Raw genomic sequence first — 18,764 nt, forward strand, 5'->3', positions numbered from 1 at the left:
AACCAAAAACAAAAAACAAAACAAAACAAAAAGATTGTAAGAGTCAAAGGGGATGGAGCAAGCACAGGGCCTGCATGGGTCTACACCAGGTCCTCTGCTTGTATGTTATGACTGTTAGCTTGGTGCTTTTGTGAGACTCCCAACAGTGGGAATGGTTGCATCTCTCACTCTTCCCTCTTTCACCTGCTCTTGGGAGTCTTTGGCTCCTATTGGGTTTCCTTGTCCAGGCTTAATATAAGGGGGAAAGTGAGTATAGGGGTAGCTAGGAGGAGTGGTAGTAGGGGAAACTGTGGTCGGATATATTGTATGGGAGAAGAACCTATTTTCAATAAAAGAAATAACAAAAAAGAAAGCAAAACCGATTGCCTCAGCTAGTTCTATAAAGTAGCATTTTATTTTTCCATATAAATGATGTGTCTGCTCTTTGATTTTTGGCTTCATATTTATTTTATTAGGTAAAGTACATAAAAACTTATGTGTTGATTTCTTCAAAAAAAAGCAATAAAGTAATGACACAGTTATCAAGGCAAATTCAGTGTTTATGGACTATTACTTTGACTTACATCCATTCAACAAAAGCATTCCATAACTACTGTTGCTAAGTTGCAGACGGCTCAGCTTCCAAAGAATATGGATGGAAGTTTCCTTATTTTCAGTAGAAAACACAACACAAATCTGACTATAAGGCAACTTTTCACAGGGTGATGCTCTTTCTTCAGACCTGGTGTGGAAGGCAGAGAATTTACCTATCTGATCATATCAGGTTGTGTTCTTTCAAGACACCCCCAGCTCCTCTGACCCTCACTGTGAGTCACATTTTTTCCTGTCTCTAAGGTTCTGTCTCTCAGAAAGATGTCATCCATCTGATAATTGGAGGGAGAAGGACAAAGTAGGTGTTTGGGGTTAAAAAGTAAAAAAACAAAATGCTAAGAATGAAGTCTAATATAAACCCCACCCAGTTATCCCTCTTCCTTCAATTTTATGATGCTTTGTTTTCACACTTACAGGTGTGTGAAATTGATGCGCACCTGAGCAGCAAATGTGTGCTCAATGAGATAGGTTTTTTTTTCTCTACTGCCCCCTCCCTACAAAGCTCTAGGTTTACCAATATAATCTCTCATGCTCAATGTCGTCTAAGGAACAAAGGAAAAACAAACCAGGTACCATGGCATGTTCCATCTAAACAGACTTATGCCCACCTGTGCATGGGGCTGGGACTCACGGGTGTGTCTGGAAATTGGTGCTTGCAGGAGTTGGGTAAGAGTAGATGCTTCCTGGGTTTTGCTGGGCTCTGATGGTTTGAAGGAGAACCCATCATAAACTTATATGTCTAAATACTCTGTCCCTATTGTTGGAACTGTTTGGGATTAGGAGGTGTGAAGGAGGTGTCTCACTGGGAAGAGGCTATGAGGTTTCAAAAGACTCACACCTATACCAGGCTTTTTCTTTTGGGGCCATCAAGCAGCTCCCAAATCGTGACACAGAGACTTACTAGTTTTGAATGTTTGGCCTTACTTCAGCTTGTTTCTGACTAGCTCTTTTAATTTAAATTAACCTGTTTCTTTTTACCTATCTTCTGCCTTGGGACTTTCTACTTTCTTTTTTTCTTCTGTGTATCTTACTTTCACTGTTTCTTGTGTCTAGCTGGTTGGTGGCTGCCTGGCTTCTTGCCTTGGTTGTGTCTCTCATTCTCTCCTTTCTTCTCTCCTTTCCTCTCTTCTCTATGGAGCCTACATTTCTCCTCCTACTTATTATCTCTTCCTGCCAGCCCCACCTATTCTTTCTCTGCCTAGCTATTAGACCAATCAGGTGCCTTAGGCAGGCAAAGTCATAGAGATGCAACACATCTCTACATAATTAAAATCACATCCTTACATCATTAAACAAATGCAACACAAACATAACATGCCTTTTCCAAGTTAATTCTGTAGCATAAACAAATGTAACACATCCTTGCCTAGTTAAAATAATATTCCAAAACACACACCATTCCGGTGTTTTCTCTCTGCCTTATGGTTGTGGATCAATATGCAAGCTCTCAGCTGATTCTTGCCTCCGCCAGCATGCACTCTAACCCTCTGAAATCAATAGCCAAGCTAACTGTCCTCTTTTATAAATTGCCTTGACCATTTATCACAGCAATAGAAAAGCAGCTAAGAGACGGGCAAATGCCCACAGGTAGAACCAAGAAAAAGACGTGAACCGTGATCATGGAATGAGGGACAGGCTCTGGGGAGAGCTCTCCCGTGTCTTTAGGAAGACACATCACTCTGGGCATCCAACTTCACTCTTTTGGCGGTGACCCTAGAAACTGCGGGGAAGCTCCAGGGATTTGAGAAAGAAAGGTTTGCTTAGAATGTAAGTTGCTTGTGCCCCACATACTCATACAGTCTGAAATTTGTCAGCAGCAGCAGCCACTTGTAAAAGTTAGGAATAGATTGTATTTCATTTCATTCCAAGCTATAAACAAATCAAACACACACACACACACACACACACACACACACCCCATTCTGAAGAACCAGAAACTTAAAGTTGGAGATGGCTCTATGAATGCAGGACTGGTAACCACAGACCGCTTGAGATTGACTCTAGGACATGACAAGTTAAAGCAAGGAGCCAATCTTTTGGACCTCTCCGGGATCAGAAGATTTTCCTATAGAGAAGGGGGCTTAGCTGCAAGCAGAGACGGGATAACAATACTGGCTTGTTTAGGAAGGTCTGAGTTCCTCCGCTGGCCTCAGCCCACATGGAAGTGTGTATTGCCCACACTTCGTTTTCTAAGGGGCAATCATGACCAGCATTTACATCAAGATAGATGATTCAAAGGCTTTATTCACTTTGTATCTTCTACCTTTCCTCAGGGCCCCTATCAACAAGCAGGGCACACATTTGATTAAGCAACACTGCCTGCCTTTCCAAATGGAAAAAAAAAATAAGTCTTAAGCATTGGATTCTATTTTGAGAAGCATGTGACTGAAGACTGAAGATGCTCACACAGCCTGGTCAAAAGTCTGATTGCAACCACTGGGAAGTACGACTTGCCATTTAGATCAAATAAAAAATATAGATTATTCACCTCTCTGACACTCTCTCTCTCTCTCTCTCTCTCTCTCTCTCTCTCTCTCTCTCTCTCTCTCGTGTGTGTGTTTGTGTGTGTGTGTGTGCCATTCTTTAGGTACCATCCACCTTGTTTTTTTTTTGTTGTTGTTTTTGAGACTGGGTCTTATAGTAGCACAGAACTCTACAAATGGAGTCGACATGGCTATGTCCAGTGAGTCCTAGGGATCTGCCTGTCTCTGCCTCCCCAGCACTGAGATTACATATGCTTGCTACCAGGTGTGGCATAAAAATGAAACTTCTAAGGATCAAATTAGGTTCCCTGTGCCTGCATTAACAGCTGAGCTATCTCCCCACTCCCAGTTTTCACACTTCTAGAATAAACCTTTATTGTAATTCCAGATTTCCTTGTGACTATAAAAATGTAAAGTAGTAACTGTTAATATGTCAGAATGTCCCCAGGCATCAGATGCTTCAAAAAGACAAGGAGTTTTATGTCATCAGTGTTTCATGTCACTACCTAATTTATAATATTTGTAACAAAGCTTTTGAAGCTCATCCTGTTAAAAGGGAACGATCTGATATTGTTATAAATGAATTGCCAAGTCAATTTAGAAAATTTGACATTGAAGGAAATGTTATTTGTTTCTGAAGTGATAATACAATTTAAATTGTGGTAAAGAACAGTCCAATGAAAAAATTATTGTTATAAATCAAGATATCTGTGGACAGAAATATTCTTGAGCAGATTATAATGAAAATAATTGTTATACTACATCAATGAAAAGGAAACGGAGGTTGACAAAATTTATAAATTGCTTCTCTCTATTCCAGGTAGTTAAGCTATAGAATTTGATGAACAAAATTGATGATCGATTACAACATGTCAGCATTATAATTGTGCTTTGGATCCTTGATGCTCACCATAAGTAATGCAAATATTTGGGAGTCAAGTGTGGGCCTTCACACTTGTAATCCTAGCACCCAGGATGCTGAAGCGAAAGGTCCACTGTTAGTTCAAAACCATCCTGGGTTCATCAAGAGTTCCATGTCTGCCTGCATGCTACCATGCTTCCTGTCATGAGGACAATGAACCAAACACCTGAACGGTAAACCATCCCCAAATAAATGTTTTCCTTTATAAGAATTGCCATGATTATGGTGTCTCTTCATAGCAATAGAACATTGACTAAGATAAACATATAATAATACCAAGAATCTGTGTGTCAGATGCCTGTTTAGTATAAGGCATGAACCTGATTCTTAGCTTTCAAAGATAGATATGGCTATGATTACAAAAGCTCTTTAGACTCTAAATTCTCTTCCTGGACACATAGCCTCAAGGTGTTTTTCACCCTGTACTTAGAGCATTGATGGGTCCTCCTAAGGAAAGAGTGAGCTCCAGGACCTGCCCACCTCTGAGCAAAGGTGGTCCAAACTGGTCCAAGCTTTCTCCACAAATGCTCTTTCTTACAGCCACTTTTCCCAGTTGGTGACTGAATTTAGAGGATGATGTAGTTCTAGGAGATGATGGAGACTTGTGCCAGAAGGTGCCGGAATCTTGAGTCACTCATGCAGAACTGGACCCCACACATCTCTAGACTGTGTGGCATAGATAGAAACTTTCACTGTGTTCCACCACTGAGACTTAAGTTGTCCTGTTATAGTGCAGTGCCAATCATGACAGTAGGCCTTATCTCATTTTGTACATATCATGACAACTGTTGAAATATATCGACCTTCTTTGTATGTCAGGCACTGTGATTTAGTTGACCCCCCCCCCTGTTTTATGAATGAGGAAGGAAGGCATGAAGAGGTCAGGTGAAGTGTGAGTTCACAACTGGTATACGAGGGAGCCACAGTGGAGTTCTAGATGTGAATCTTTCAGATCAAGATGCTTCCTTTAACCGCAGAAGTGGCTCTACAGATGGATGGCTTGGCTCAACCATAGTAATGGCTTCATGCTATGTTGTGGTTTCTTTCCACTCATTTCCTATCTGACACCCTATCCCCCTCGTTTAACATTAATTCAATTTACTGCTGAATGTCTAGTTTAAGTGACGTTGTTCCAAAATATGTTTTGACACCATTAACTGGGACAAAAACCCATGGCTGGCTGGGTGATAGGCCTTAGGGTAGAGCATCATATTATTATCCTGTTAAGAGGACACAGTATCAAAATGACCCCTACATTCTTTTTATACTCATAGAAGAGTCTCCCCTTTCACCAGAGAAGCCTTTTCTTTAAGTAGATGGAGATTAATACAGAAACTGGTAAATTGCAGAGAATAAGAGACTATGAAGTGCTCGGCTCTAAATGATACATCGATATCATATTCCTCCTCCCAAGGCCCCAAGACCACAGGGGCAGAAGCAATGGAAAGATTGTAAGCTCCAGAGGCAGAGAATGACTGCAGTGATAGGGTAGTTACTGGATGTGACAGGGTCATTTAACACAGGAACTCACGGCGTCTGTGGCTACACACACAAGATCTGCATGATACCAAGCCAGATGAAAGTCCATCATTGGTGTGGAAGGGGTTCCTAATGCCCCACCTCTGGATGAGGAACTATTGGAAACTGAAGGCTGCTGGAGAAGGAGAGTCAGTTTTCTTTAGAACTGCAGTCCTTGAGAGGTTGCCCATGCCCCCAATAAATAGTTCTACACCCATGCCCTACTGGCAGCAGTAACTGAATTCAATTCATCGGGGGGTGGGGGGGCATGTTAAAACTGGGGATGAAAAGTAGAGGGGGATGGGAAGGAATTAGAAAGGAGGAAATGAATTTAAACAAAAACACATACACCTGTATGAAATTTCCAAATAATAAAAATTTAAAAATATAATTTTGATGGCTTTTTTTTTTTGAAATCGGGTTTCATGTGATCCTGGCTGGTCTTGAACTACTCAACTACAGAGCCTCATGCCTCTACCAATTATAGGCATCTATCACCATGCCTATAAACAATGCATTTTAAAACTATTAGCACCGATAAGAAAAAATGTCAATCATTGTAGTTCTGCCACTTAGTAATTATATGTTCTGATCCAAGCTTATAAATGCTGGCTTCAGGGCTGGAGAGGTGGCTTAACAGCCAAGAGCACGGGCTACTCAGCCAGAGAAAAGGGGTTCAATTCCCAACACCCACATGGCAGCTCATAACTGCCACACACAAAAATAGATACAAGTAAAACACCAAATGCACTTAAAAATAAATTATAAAAAATAAAAATAAATGCTGGCTCTACTTTTTCTTGGTGAAATGAGTTCCTTTGTTTCAGTGTTCAAGGATTTCTCCTGTCCAGTGAGTAACTATATACGTGAGTATGAATAGAAGATAAGACACTGTAAGAAGAAGGTGGAGAGAGGGTAGGAGCATTGGCCTGGATAAGATGGTAGGAGGGGCCATGGCATAGTTTCCACATTGTCTGCCTTGAATTGCCACTACCTTTGGTCAACGCTGTGGAAAATATGGACAGTTCCAGCGCAAGGCAGGGGGGATGGATAAGCAGTAGATAAAGCTCTTGCTGTGTAAGGATGAGGACCACAGTGGTTACATGCCTCTAAGCTCAGTGTTTAGGAGTTAGAGACAGGTGAATCCCAGGACAAGCCAGTCAGCTAAAGCAGCAGACTCAGTAAGCCCTATAAGTCAGTGAGAGAGTCTACCTCTATCAAGAAAGTTATGAAGAAAGATTTCTAGCATCAACTAGCCTCTCGCCTACATGCACACATGCACACACAAAACACCACATATATCTTCATAGATCATATATATATATAATATACATATTATATATATACACACACATGCACATTTAAAAATGAAATTAAGGAAAAATGTCACACTCAGTTCTGTGCTTATATAACATCTGGCTTGGGATGCAGATTTATGCCATTAATATTTTTTCAAAAGTTATATAACAATTCGAGATACCAGAAAGGAACAATGCAGATAAAAATTGGAAGAGCGTGAATGGAAGACACTTTCTTGCCGGTGACATCTGGAGCACAGTTAGTTGATCTTTGCGACTTGATACTCCAGGCAGAGGTTGTGATTCTGGGACTTACAGATGTGTTTTTCTCTAAGCACTTCCTGGCATCCGTTGATAACGTGTAATTAGCTATTTCCCTTCCCTACTAAAGTCTGCAGATTATCACAGCCATTCTGGCTAAATCAGACGCTGGAGTCCAACAGTAATGAAAGAAGGATTAGAAATCTGTCTTTATTAAATGGAAAACAGAATAACTGAGGTCAAGACAGAAAAATAAACCGTATCATGGGGAGAAAGATCAGAATCAACTGCCAAGATTCACCAGCATTCAGAATTTAATTCAAAGGCTTTTTTTTTAAAAAAAAAAGTGATTCCTCTTTCTACCCACATTTGATCTCAAAGTTTTAAAGTAGCCCATCCTTTCACTATGTTGGAGTTGGGGTTAGAGCTTCTAGAACTCTCTAGGGAGATCTTGTGTGTTGAACTGAAGAAGCAGAGTTTAATTGTACCAAACTCCACTCTTCCAACCCCACACCATGAATGGGTGTGATGGTGACGAACATGCTCGCTCGTTCACCTCTGGCTACCCCTGCTGCTCTAAATAGTTAGCATTATTTGATGTAAACTTTAGAGGACAAACTCGTGATGAGAAAGGCATGCTGTCCAAGCTCCTTTTTACAGTTTTAAGGGTTTCCAAGCAGCACCAGTGACAGATGACAACACAAAAATTGTACCTATCCTATAATTTCCCATAGAACAGCTGTTATCACCTCAGAACTGACCATGTCCCCAACCCCTTGAGGGGAAAAACTGTCTACATGTGGGAAGTGCCAGTTTGATTGTTTCCCTTTTTGTTTCTTTAACCACTGTCAAAGAGTAATGTATTTAATTGGAAGAAAGGAATGTTGTAGGCATGCACACAAATTAGCCCAAGAGGGCAATTTAATTATAGAAGAGTCAGGATACCCACTGAGAAATATCGGTGACTGTGTCCTCGGAGCTTCTCCTTTGTGTGAAACATATTGAAATGGAAGACTGGAGAGGAAACACAATGGCTGTCTGAAGCAGGGATAATTTGGGAAACAAAGGTAGCTCAACTGTGTAATGTAACCTCTATTTAAGTGCTATTTTTTCGCTCCTGAACTAAAGGTATTTTAGAATCAGTCTCTCAATAATCTTCCTTGTAAAGCAGATTTGCTAATCGGTTTAAGGAGTGACATGTCAAGATTAGCCTGTCTGTCTCATGAACTTGCTCAGCAACCAAAGAAGGAAGCCCGTCTTCATTGATCCCCTAATGCAAGATGAGAGCCATACCAGGTGCTGTCACTTTGGTACACAGGTTTTGATTGGATTCTCCATCCATGCCAGGCACTATAATAAACTCCAAAGAGAAGATTTAAAAAGGCATAGACCTTCCCTTCAAGAAGCCCATAGTCTGGGAACAAACAAACAAACAACAAGTAAGAAGTCAACTAATTGAGTGTGTTGAAGCTTTAGTTCCTAATCCATGGTGCTTTAGGAAAATGGTGGGACTTTTAGGACGTGTGGACTAGCGGGAGGAGCCTAGTTCATTGTGGGGTATGTCCAGGAAGGGGGTATTTGCACTCCTTTCTTTCTTTCTTTCTTTCTTTCTTTCTTTCTTTCTTTCTTTCTTTCTTTCTTTCTTTCCTTCTTTTCTTCCTTCCTTCCTTCTTTCTTTTTCTTGTTTTTTTTTTGCCTCCTATCATGAGGTGAGCAGCTTCCTCAGTCATATGTTCTCACCATATTTAACTAGCCATGGGCCCCAGAACAACAGGCCATGGGATTATGGACTGAAACCTCTAAAACTGAACCGAAGCAAACCTTCCCTTTGAGGTTGCAATGGTAGAAAGCTTATGGGCACAAGTGATCAATGCTATACTTCACAGAGAGTGTCAGCTTGATGGGAATTCTGAGGAGAGCCTGTCTGTGTAATTCCCATAAGATCCTCCTTGGGAACTCTTAGCCCAGAACAGCGGATGAGGAAACTAGAACTTGGGAGAGTTCTATAAAGTTGGCAGAAAATTATACTCTTCAAAAACAGCGCTTCCCTTCTAAGACCAAAGCAGGAACCTTTCAACCTTATTTTCTAGAGAACTATAACCCATATGCAATATGGGGCAGACAATAAAATGGGCGTTAGCACATTTTTAAACATTTACTATATTCTAGGTGCCATTCAAAGCACACTTTGTGTGTTGGTTTATTTAATCACTGAAGCAAGTCAATCCTTGTTGAACTCACTTAGGTGGCAGAGCTTAGGCACAATTATCTGAATGGGCTCCTGAGCCATTGGACTCTATGTTTTTTTGTAAAGGTTTATTTAATTTGTTTTACATATGAGTCTTTGGCCTGCATGTATGTATGTGTACCACATATGTGCTTAGTGCCCACAGAAGTCAGAAGAGAGTATCAGATGCCTTGGAATGGGACACACAGATGGTTGTGGGATCTGAACCTAGGTCCTCTGTAAGAGCAAACATACTCTTAACTGCTGAGCCAGCTCTTCAGTTCACATGAGTGTTTTTGTCTATCAGGTAGCAGTACAACTGCCCCTTCCTCTGAGGATGTTCTTTGTCTCCTAGAATGCTACACACCGGGGAAGAACTTACTGGTGCAACACCCTACCTAGCTCCCAAAGTAATTGATTCAGAGGAAGGCCACAGACTAAACCTTGGTCCCAGGAATCACCTAAGTTCTTATCATGGGATGAATTTACTTAGCATTACTAAAATCGAATCACAGAAACTCGGATCCATCTTAAACCCTAAAAAATAGATTTGAACATTAAAATGACTTTTTAAAAATATTTAAAAGAAAGAGTTGGCAATGTTGAACAGCATAGAACTGTGTCATAAGCACAGGACTGAGGAGGTGCCCGCAGTAGGGAGCAAGGTCACCATGAGACCGGGTCTCAGAACAGCATTCAAGTCATTTCAGTTCTCAGACGTCATTTCCATGTGGCTTCTGATAAATGCGCGCTTCCAGGCAAACTGAAAACATTCGCTTTATTAGATTCCAGTGGCAACCGAGTGTTGGTGTTATCAAAGGCAATTTGCATACACAATTTGCATGTCATCTTGCAACCTTTCTGATTTAATGATTCGGTAGAATGATGGAATTATCCTGTTAGAGGAACCTTTGAGAATAAATACAATGACCCATTTTTCTTTCATCGTTTGGCCTTGGAATAAACACCTCTGATGCCCTGTGCTTGTAACTAAGAGGCATTCGTTGCTGAGGGTCTTTGGGAAGGTGGCAATTGCTCAGAAGTGTTTTAAACACCTATAAGTTAGACTTGTCATTGCATACAAGCTGATCTCCAAACATTTACAAGATCTATGCGCCTCTGATTTTCAGACTAAATTTGATTTTCTGGAGTAAGTATGAAATTTTGATGTTTCTTTTTCCTCTTATTTTTCATGTTGTCTGAAATAGGATGTTTTCTTAAATCCTAAAGCCCTGTACAGTTCCTCCAGCACCTTTTCCTACGAGCCCAAGGATAATGCTTCAATCTGATCCAAATCAAAGCCAGGGTTTCCTTTAACAAAATAAAACCTTTTAGAGTCATTTTCCTGGCTACCCCCATCTTCTCAACCCTTCCTCATTTTGTGATGTGACCAGGCTTCCACGTTCATCTTCAGCCTGCTGCCGTCGGGAATGTTGAGCACTAGGTGCCATCAGGGATGGTGAGAGACGTTTGAGCCAAACGAGGTTGTGTTTTCCTGAAATCCAACTCCCAACAAGCTGGAAGAATTACAATAGCTTTTCAGTCCTTTGTTCATTGTGAGATCATAGGGCCGGGGTGGGGGGCAGAGTGCTTGGGTATCAAAGAGAACTCTGTGGCCACTGTCCACATCATGCCTGCATTCGTTTCCTGGGGCCCGTGACAAAGCACAACAAAGCCACACGCATCCACAATTTCCCTGCTCTTGAGATCATAAACCTGAAATCCCCCTGCCACCTTCCCCCTGCTGAAGGCTCTAGAGAAGAACTGATTCTTTGCCTCTTCACTTTCTGGTGGCCTCAGGTGTTGGTTGGCTTGTGGTGGTGACACTCTGACCTTTGCCTCCATTTTCCAGTGACCTTCTCTTCCATTATGAGCCGCCATCTGCTTTTCCTACAAGGATGCTTACCATTGGATTAGAGCCCCACCTAAATATGTTGAGGTGACTTTACTCGCAAGATTTTTATCTCAATCCCATCAGCAGAGACCCGTTCTTCAGTAAAGTAACACAGGTTCGAGATACATCTGAATTTTTGAGTGGCAACCACTCAACCTACCATCCACCCTAAGAGTGCCTCAGATTTAAAAACCCTGTAATGATTATAGGTTGACATCCATCTATGTGTGTCTGTATAATTAGATCCTTTATGGCAGTTATTACTATCCTAAGGTTAAGGCTGAGAGTCTCTTCCCCCACTTCTTCATTCCCTGCCAGTAGGCAATGATGGAAACAAGACCCTGGCCCAACTCTGGTACATGCACAAACATTTATTGGCACACTGGCCCCAAAGGATGTGCTCTATGGCTCTTGTAACACAACGAACTGCCCGTTGTTTGCACTTCAGGACCCTTTCCCCAGCATGTGGCAAGAAAGAGTCATGAAACACAATGATATTCCAATGCCAGAATTCTATTAGCCTTCTTGCTATGGTTTAGAAATGGGTGCTCCCCCAAGGGCCTACATTGTCCTAAATAGGTCCCCAGGGTGACCATAATAGGAGATGGTAGAACACAGAATGAGAGGAAGCTAGTGAAAGGTTACTAGGTCACTAAGTATGAGACAGTTTTCACTCAACCTTTGCTAACTATCATATGATACCTAGTACAAAGGAGATTCTTTCAATCCGTTTACTTCCTAGCTTAAGATAGGACCACTTTCTCCCTCACACCTTGCACCATAAGGGCATAGCTAAGGGCAAGCCTGGCCATAGAGCCCACAGCATACCATGCTATACTTTCAGACTCTCAAACCAGAAGCTAACAAACTTCTTTCTTATACATTTGCCTTGGCTATTATCGTGTGAAAATTAGACTAAGATAATTCTATTTTATGACTTTTCAGACTAGCATTTATATCTCATCAGTGTGCTATTAAATGAATTTGGGATGTTTGACCAGCAAGTTATAAAATAAAAATATAATAGAATTGAATCAAATAGAAAAATAACAAGGCAATTCCACTAGGTAAGTTAAGAATCATGAGAAAACAACATTCCCCGCCCCCAACCTTGTATGTGGTGTGTGTATTCATTAGGTCATGAGATCATGATGTAAGACTAGATTTAACACTATGACCTAAAAATTCAAGTCAAAACAAGAAATTCTGTCTTAAGTGGAAGGTGGATCTGGGAACAACATGTAATTGGCCCCTTTGCCTAAGACAACACTCCTACAGATGTGGCCTGGCGGCCACCCTTATAACCCACACATGGAATAGAAGCTGTTTCTGTGTAATTATTTCTAGGCAGTTTAACATAACCATTCATTTCATCAATAAAAAATAGTTTTAATATCTTTCCCCCTAATCAGTAAATGTTCTAAAAATGGTCAAAGACATATAAGTAGCTCCCCATTGAAGATGGTGTCTGATTAAATTCATCAAAATACCAATTGCCCGTGGGGTGTGTACTCTTGATTAGAGCATTTTATGATATGCCCTATGTGTTGAATGCATGCGTTGTGTGTGCGTGCCTGTGCTTTCACATGCAAGTGTGCACCTGTGTTACAGCTTCCTTTCTGTTTCTGGGATAAAGCATGGACCAAAACAATTTGGGGAGGAACACGTTTATTTTGCTTCTATTTCCAGGTCACAATCCACTATTGAGGGAAGTCAATTCAAGATAGGAACCTGGAGATAGGAATCCCAGAGGAGCCCTGTTGGATGACTTGCTATCTGGTCTGCTCATAGACTCATAAACTAGCTTTCTTAGCTAGCTTTCTTCTATAACCTAGAACCGCCTGCTTAGGGATGGAGCTGCCCACAGTGATCTGGGCCCTCCTGAGTCAATTAATAACCAAGACAATCACTCACAGGCCAATCCGATCTAGGTAAGTTCCCAATTGAGACATTCTTCTCAGATGACCCTAGGCGGTGCCAAATGGATAGTTAAGGCTATCTAAAACAATGTGGGACAGAGGCGGCATCCAGACATTCTTCATGAAAGCTAATAAGATTAATAGAATTTGTAATCTAATACAGTGTGCAATATTGGCTTATAATGGTTGATGTCTAGCATAAAAAGCCATGATTCAGTATACCACATAAAACTGCACCTACCATCTAATTAATGGAGGTACAAAGCAAGGCCAAACAAAAGACTGCCAAGGCACAATCTGAAGTTGGTATCTTTAGTCCAACTTCATAAAGTCCTTCTTAGTTTTTTTTTTGTCCATCCAGAACAATATCCAATCTCTGAAAATCACTCACTGCTCACTCTCCGAAAGACACCGAATATGTCATGATGAACACCAAAGTGAGAGCAGATTACATATTCTCTGCCTTTATCTTATTCTAAAGTGACTGTAGGGACACAGAGAAGGCCACTCTCAGCTCTTGTACATGATAACCAAAGGCTGAACCCACTACAAAACAAAAACCCAAAGTCCTTCAAGAAGAGAAACATCTTTCCCTCTTCAAACACAAGTGTTTTTTATTTGGTATTTAATTTCCCACCATCTCAGGAACAGGGAGATTCGGGTATGAGTGCTGACCTTCATGGATGTTTAGGACCTTGGCTTTTTTTTCTTTGAGAATATCTGTCCTAGTCCATGCTTCTCAAAGACCATCACCATGGCAGCTGCAGTGGTTGGATACAGACGGGTCCATCTCAGGAGGCAGTGAGAGGCAGCTCCTGAATGCAGTCTCCATGGGTCTGGTACATGCCCCTTTGTCTCATTAAACCTCACTTTTAAAGCACAAAATTTGATGATAAAATTAGGAATTTCAATAGAGAATCCCCAGTATATTAACGCCCAAGTGTGGTCCTTCTGAGAAGGACGCCCTATATGAATAACTCTGCTACATGATCAGAGAGCAGAATCTGTTGAGTATCCATAACTCTCAGATCTCTGGTTTTAAAGTCTCTCAAGCTGTGGTGCTCGGTGGGACAACACAGACACGGAAATCTCTTGCTACTTCTAATAATTCAATAGAGTCAGTTTAAAAAAATCTATAATGATAATTTTAAAGCAGCCAAGTTGTTGTCCAGTACCTCATTTAATAAAAGAGCTAAAACCTTCAGAGTCCTTACATTACCAGACTTCATAGGTTATAACTGGTAGTTAAGAGCTTAGCACCCAGGAGTAGGTAATATGACTGACTCAGGACAATGAGTATGGGGATCTCACCTCAACAGCCTTGTAAAATCTGGGCAGGGCAAGCAAACATCTGTCACTCTGGTTTTGGGGGAAGCAGCCATAAGAAATATCCTGTGAGCTCACTGGCAAGCCAGTCAAGCCAAATGAATGAGCTCCAACTTCAGGGAGAGATTCTGCCTCAAAAAAATAAGGTGGAGAATGCTCAAGAAAGATATATAACGATGGTCTTTGGTTTCTGCGTCATGTGCACCCACGCCTGGATATACACAACGACATACATCCAGTGTGCACGTGTGTGCACACTCATACAAACTACTATCCAAATCTACTCCTTCATGACAGTTCTCCTCATGTTGCCTAAGCTTCTCTCAAACTCTTTTCAGAACTTCGCTGAGGGTGCAAACTCCTTCCCTCGTTGCTCATGACATTTGCATGGACTTTCCTCTTCATAATGATGTTTCCAGAGGTGAAAGTGTGTTGCCATGGTATCCAGGGGAGGCAGTAGAGAGCACTTGTGATGAACAGTTGGACTGGGATATAATCCTTAACTGGGCTCTGACATTAGACTAGAGCAGGACAAATTTCTTTTGTGTCCCTAGACAAGCTCGCCTTGAAGGCTGAGTGGATGAGAGCCCCCTCCCCAATGTCCCTCCTCTCTGTTGTGCTTTTCCTCCGCTATGACCTGTACCCTCCTCTCTCCTGCTCTTTCCCTCCTCTATGACCTGGCTGACCTGTACAATGTCTGCTCCTCATACATCTCTGGAGATTATTTTCCCTCTTGTCTGAGATACACTTCCCATCACCTTCTGATTCTAGAATTCCTCCCAACAAAGGCAAATTCCTCAGGGAAAGAAGATGGATGAATTCACTGAGGTTCTCCCATTAATGTCTTGTTTGGCAGCAATTGTTTTATTATGGACTATTTTCTTAATAAAACACAATTATGGTGGCAAAAATTAATAAAGTTGGTTCCTAAGAGTATTTGAATACTACATGAGTCCCAAACTTCAATAATTTTACTTATCAATACTCATCTTTATTTAATATGGATGTACTGACATTAATAAATCATAGAATGTAGGTTTTGGAAATTGATCTATATAAGCATACTCGCAACATGCATATATATATGTGCATATGTATTTTAACATAATTAATTAATACATTGTGAATAACATACCATCTTGGGTATTTCACACATAAGGAGAAGTCTCCTTGGGAGATTGAAAACCCTGGGGCTAGGATGCTTAGTGTTTAATGACAATTTTAGATATTAGAAAGTAGTGAGGGAAGAGAGATACAGAAATGGGCTTGGAGTGAGGCTTGGAGAGATATCACTGGTGTGGTGAGAACTGTGGAAACCTGAGGTTTTGTGTGTACTCCTTGAGTAGAGCCACGGAGACACTTGAGTCAAGCCACGGATTCTCATAGTTCCTGGGTTCTTGGGGAAGGCGGCGTGTTTGGGATTTATGATCTGTCCTACCCTATTTCTTTTGACAAAGGAGACCAACATCTCATTTAACACCTTCAAAGGCAGTAAACAAAGTTATCGAGCTACACAGTTTAATATTTCATTTCACTTCACAACACCCCTGTCCATTTTTGCCCTTGAAGACACTGGAGGTAAGACCCTAAGTAACCTTCTTAAAGTCAGAGAGTTGGTCAGTGTCTGAGTCAGGGCGTGTTCAACAAATCTAAAGAACACAAGTTCTCCTTTGTGCGCCAGAAACTCCCTCCCTTGGGGACCTTATGCTGTGAAATCTAAAACCAAAAAATAGAAAATCGTTGTAGCAGAGTGACCAAACACTCGGTACCCCACCCTTCCGGGGTCCATCACAACCCAGGGTGTGTTTTGTCTAACTGCGGGGAATTTGAGAGCAACTTAAAACCTTCATCCTCTGAGTCTCTCTTGATTCAAATTCTCAGCCTTTATTTATTTATGTATGTATGTATGTATGTATTTATTTATTTATTTATTTATTTGCCACGGATGGCCAAACCTGTCGAGTCCATCGAGGAAGAAATTTAGCTTCTTTTAGGAAAGTGCAGACCCTGACCAGACCTCAGTCTGTAGCTCTGCTCACCAAGTTCCACTGAACCTGTCTCCCTCACAGCGAGCAGGAAGCAAAGGATGCCTGAGGCTCAGAGATCTATGCTGTCTGTTTTCCCCCACAGGACAGCTGCTACCGACAGCCATTGGCAAACCAGATAGTATCTGATCCCGGCCAGTGGCAGATAAATTAACAGCCGGAGGCTTGAATGAAGAGTGAGGAGGAGGCTCACTCTCACCTGGACCACTCTGGCTGCTTATCCTCGAAGCCCTCTGCTGAGCCAGTCACTGCCTTCAGAGAGACTGACAGCTCTGCCCAGGACCTCAGCGTCTATCCTGCCTCCTTCTAACTGCCCCGTCCCTTTCTCCACCAACTCAAAAGAACAGTTTGAAAAATTCATTTGAATGAAACGGCTTGATTACAAGGGGGAGATGATTGTTTGGAAAGGAAATATCAATTATCCACCCAGTGACAGGTGCCCTCTTTGGAGTCTGGGCACCTGCCGGCATAATCACTGGTGCTGACATTTTCAGGCCCTTATTAAAAGCAGAATTAGAGAGCTGTGGACCCGGATTTTGTTGTTGTTGTCGTCGTCGTCTGTGAATTTTAAAATGGGGCAGAAGTCAAGAGTGGTCTGCAGCTAGCTGGACATCCCTGCCCTGTTAGCTAACAGGAGCATGAAAAAGGTGTGGGCCGTTGCTGATGCTGAAGCTGAAAGGGGCCGGCACATGGGTGTGGTGTGTGGCTCCAGTGGGTACAGGGAGGCTAATGAACTCCAGCAAGAGGAGCAGAAGGGTTATGGGAACAACTTGAAACGTGTTAACTGCTCTAATCGTCAGAGAATCCAAATCTACATATTTAGTAACAGGAAGGAGGGATCATAGGAATCCAATTAGGAAGACAGTACACAGAACTGAAAACAAACAAAGGATTTATCTTGTGCTGGGAGAGCAGTCTACGCTCCAAGAGTTTCACCTGTGGCCTCTTCTCACCACCAACCTGGTCTCCTTCCCTCTGCCAAAGGCCCTCCCTTCCCTGCCTCCATCCTCATTCACAGGGACAAATGGATGCTGTAGCTGTCAGAGCAGCAGACGGGTAGCGTAGGCGTGGGTGGTGGCAGCAGGAGAGATGTCTGAGTCCAAGCAGTGAGAGAGAGGCTGCTTATTTCCAGCTAAAATCTATCACTAAGTCAGTCATGGACAAAGCAGAATTCAAGACAGCATGCGCCCTCCGGGCATTTTTCAGTTAAATCAGGAGTCAAAGACTTCTGCTTCGAGGGCCAGGAAAGGTAATAGCTCTGTGTAAATGCCATCAGGATAGAACAGGGACTATAGGACACTGATGAACTGGAGAGCCAGTGTCCCGTCTGGAAGCCACCTAGAATGCAGTTCCAACTGGGAGTGGCCCTGTCCTGTTAATCCAGTGTTGAGAGAGCAACCAAATTTGCAAGGCGACTTGGAATCTTGGAATCTGGATTTGGGACTTTGGTATGGGACTGCTATTTACAAGAATGTGCTGTTCTACAAAACACATGAACATTTTGTTTCTAGTCTACGAGGCCCCATCTTTTTTTCATCCGTATTCCAGAATGTATTTATTTATTGGCTTCCTGTCTTGTATGAGGATGGGAAAATGGCTGAAGTCATCATGATCATTATTTGACGAGGAGTTACTACCACTGGCAACATGCCAGGCCCATTACTATGCCATCTAACTTTATCCTATGTGTGATGATGGCATTGTTATGTCAATTTTACACACAAGAAAAAGTACTAGATAATTTCTATCAGCCATATTTAGGGCAAGGAAAAGAAATGGCTCTCAAATTGAAAGTCAATGAAAGTTTAAATAATAGAATTAGCTATAATGAAGAGAGTACCAGGGGTGGGGGTGGGGGATTTCTACCTGGACCCAGACACACAGAAAAGGTGGTCAAATAATCCTGCACCCAAGACACACACAGAGGGTGGTCACACAATCTCTCAAAGGTGGGATCTGGTTGCTACATACTTCAGAGGGGATAAACGCCGTATTTCCCAAGGCAGAAGGGATAGAAACTCAAAAATAAGCCTAGCTGGACCTACGCTTTGATAAGACTGATCACTCTAACTCATGAAAGTTCTATATTTATTGCTTGACTCCACCTTTTAGTTCATTGGAATTTAAGCCTTAATTTTGGAGGAATCAGACCCTGGAACCATAGTGTGTAGCAATGAGAGCCCAGGGCAGTATTTAACAAAGGTATATCCCTCTGGTGGTACCTCAGAGATGACCAACAGTCCTAAAGAGGGTCCAGGTTTAAATGATTGGTCCTTGCTA

Source organism: Microtus pennsylvanicus, chromosome 18 (assembly GCF_037038515.1).
Source record: "Microtus pennsylvanicus isolate mMicPen1 chromosome 18, mMicPen1.hap1, whole genome shotgun sequence".
In the NCBI taxonomy this organism is placed as follows: Eukaryota; Metazoa; Chordata; class Mammalia; order Rodentia; family Cricetidae; genus Microtus; species Microtus pennsylvanicus.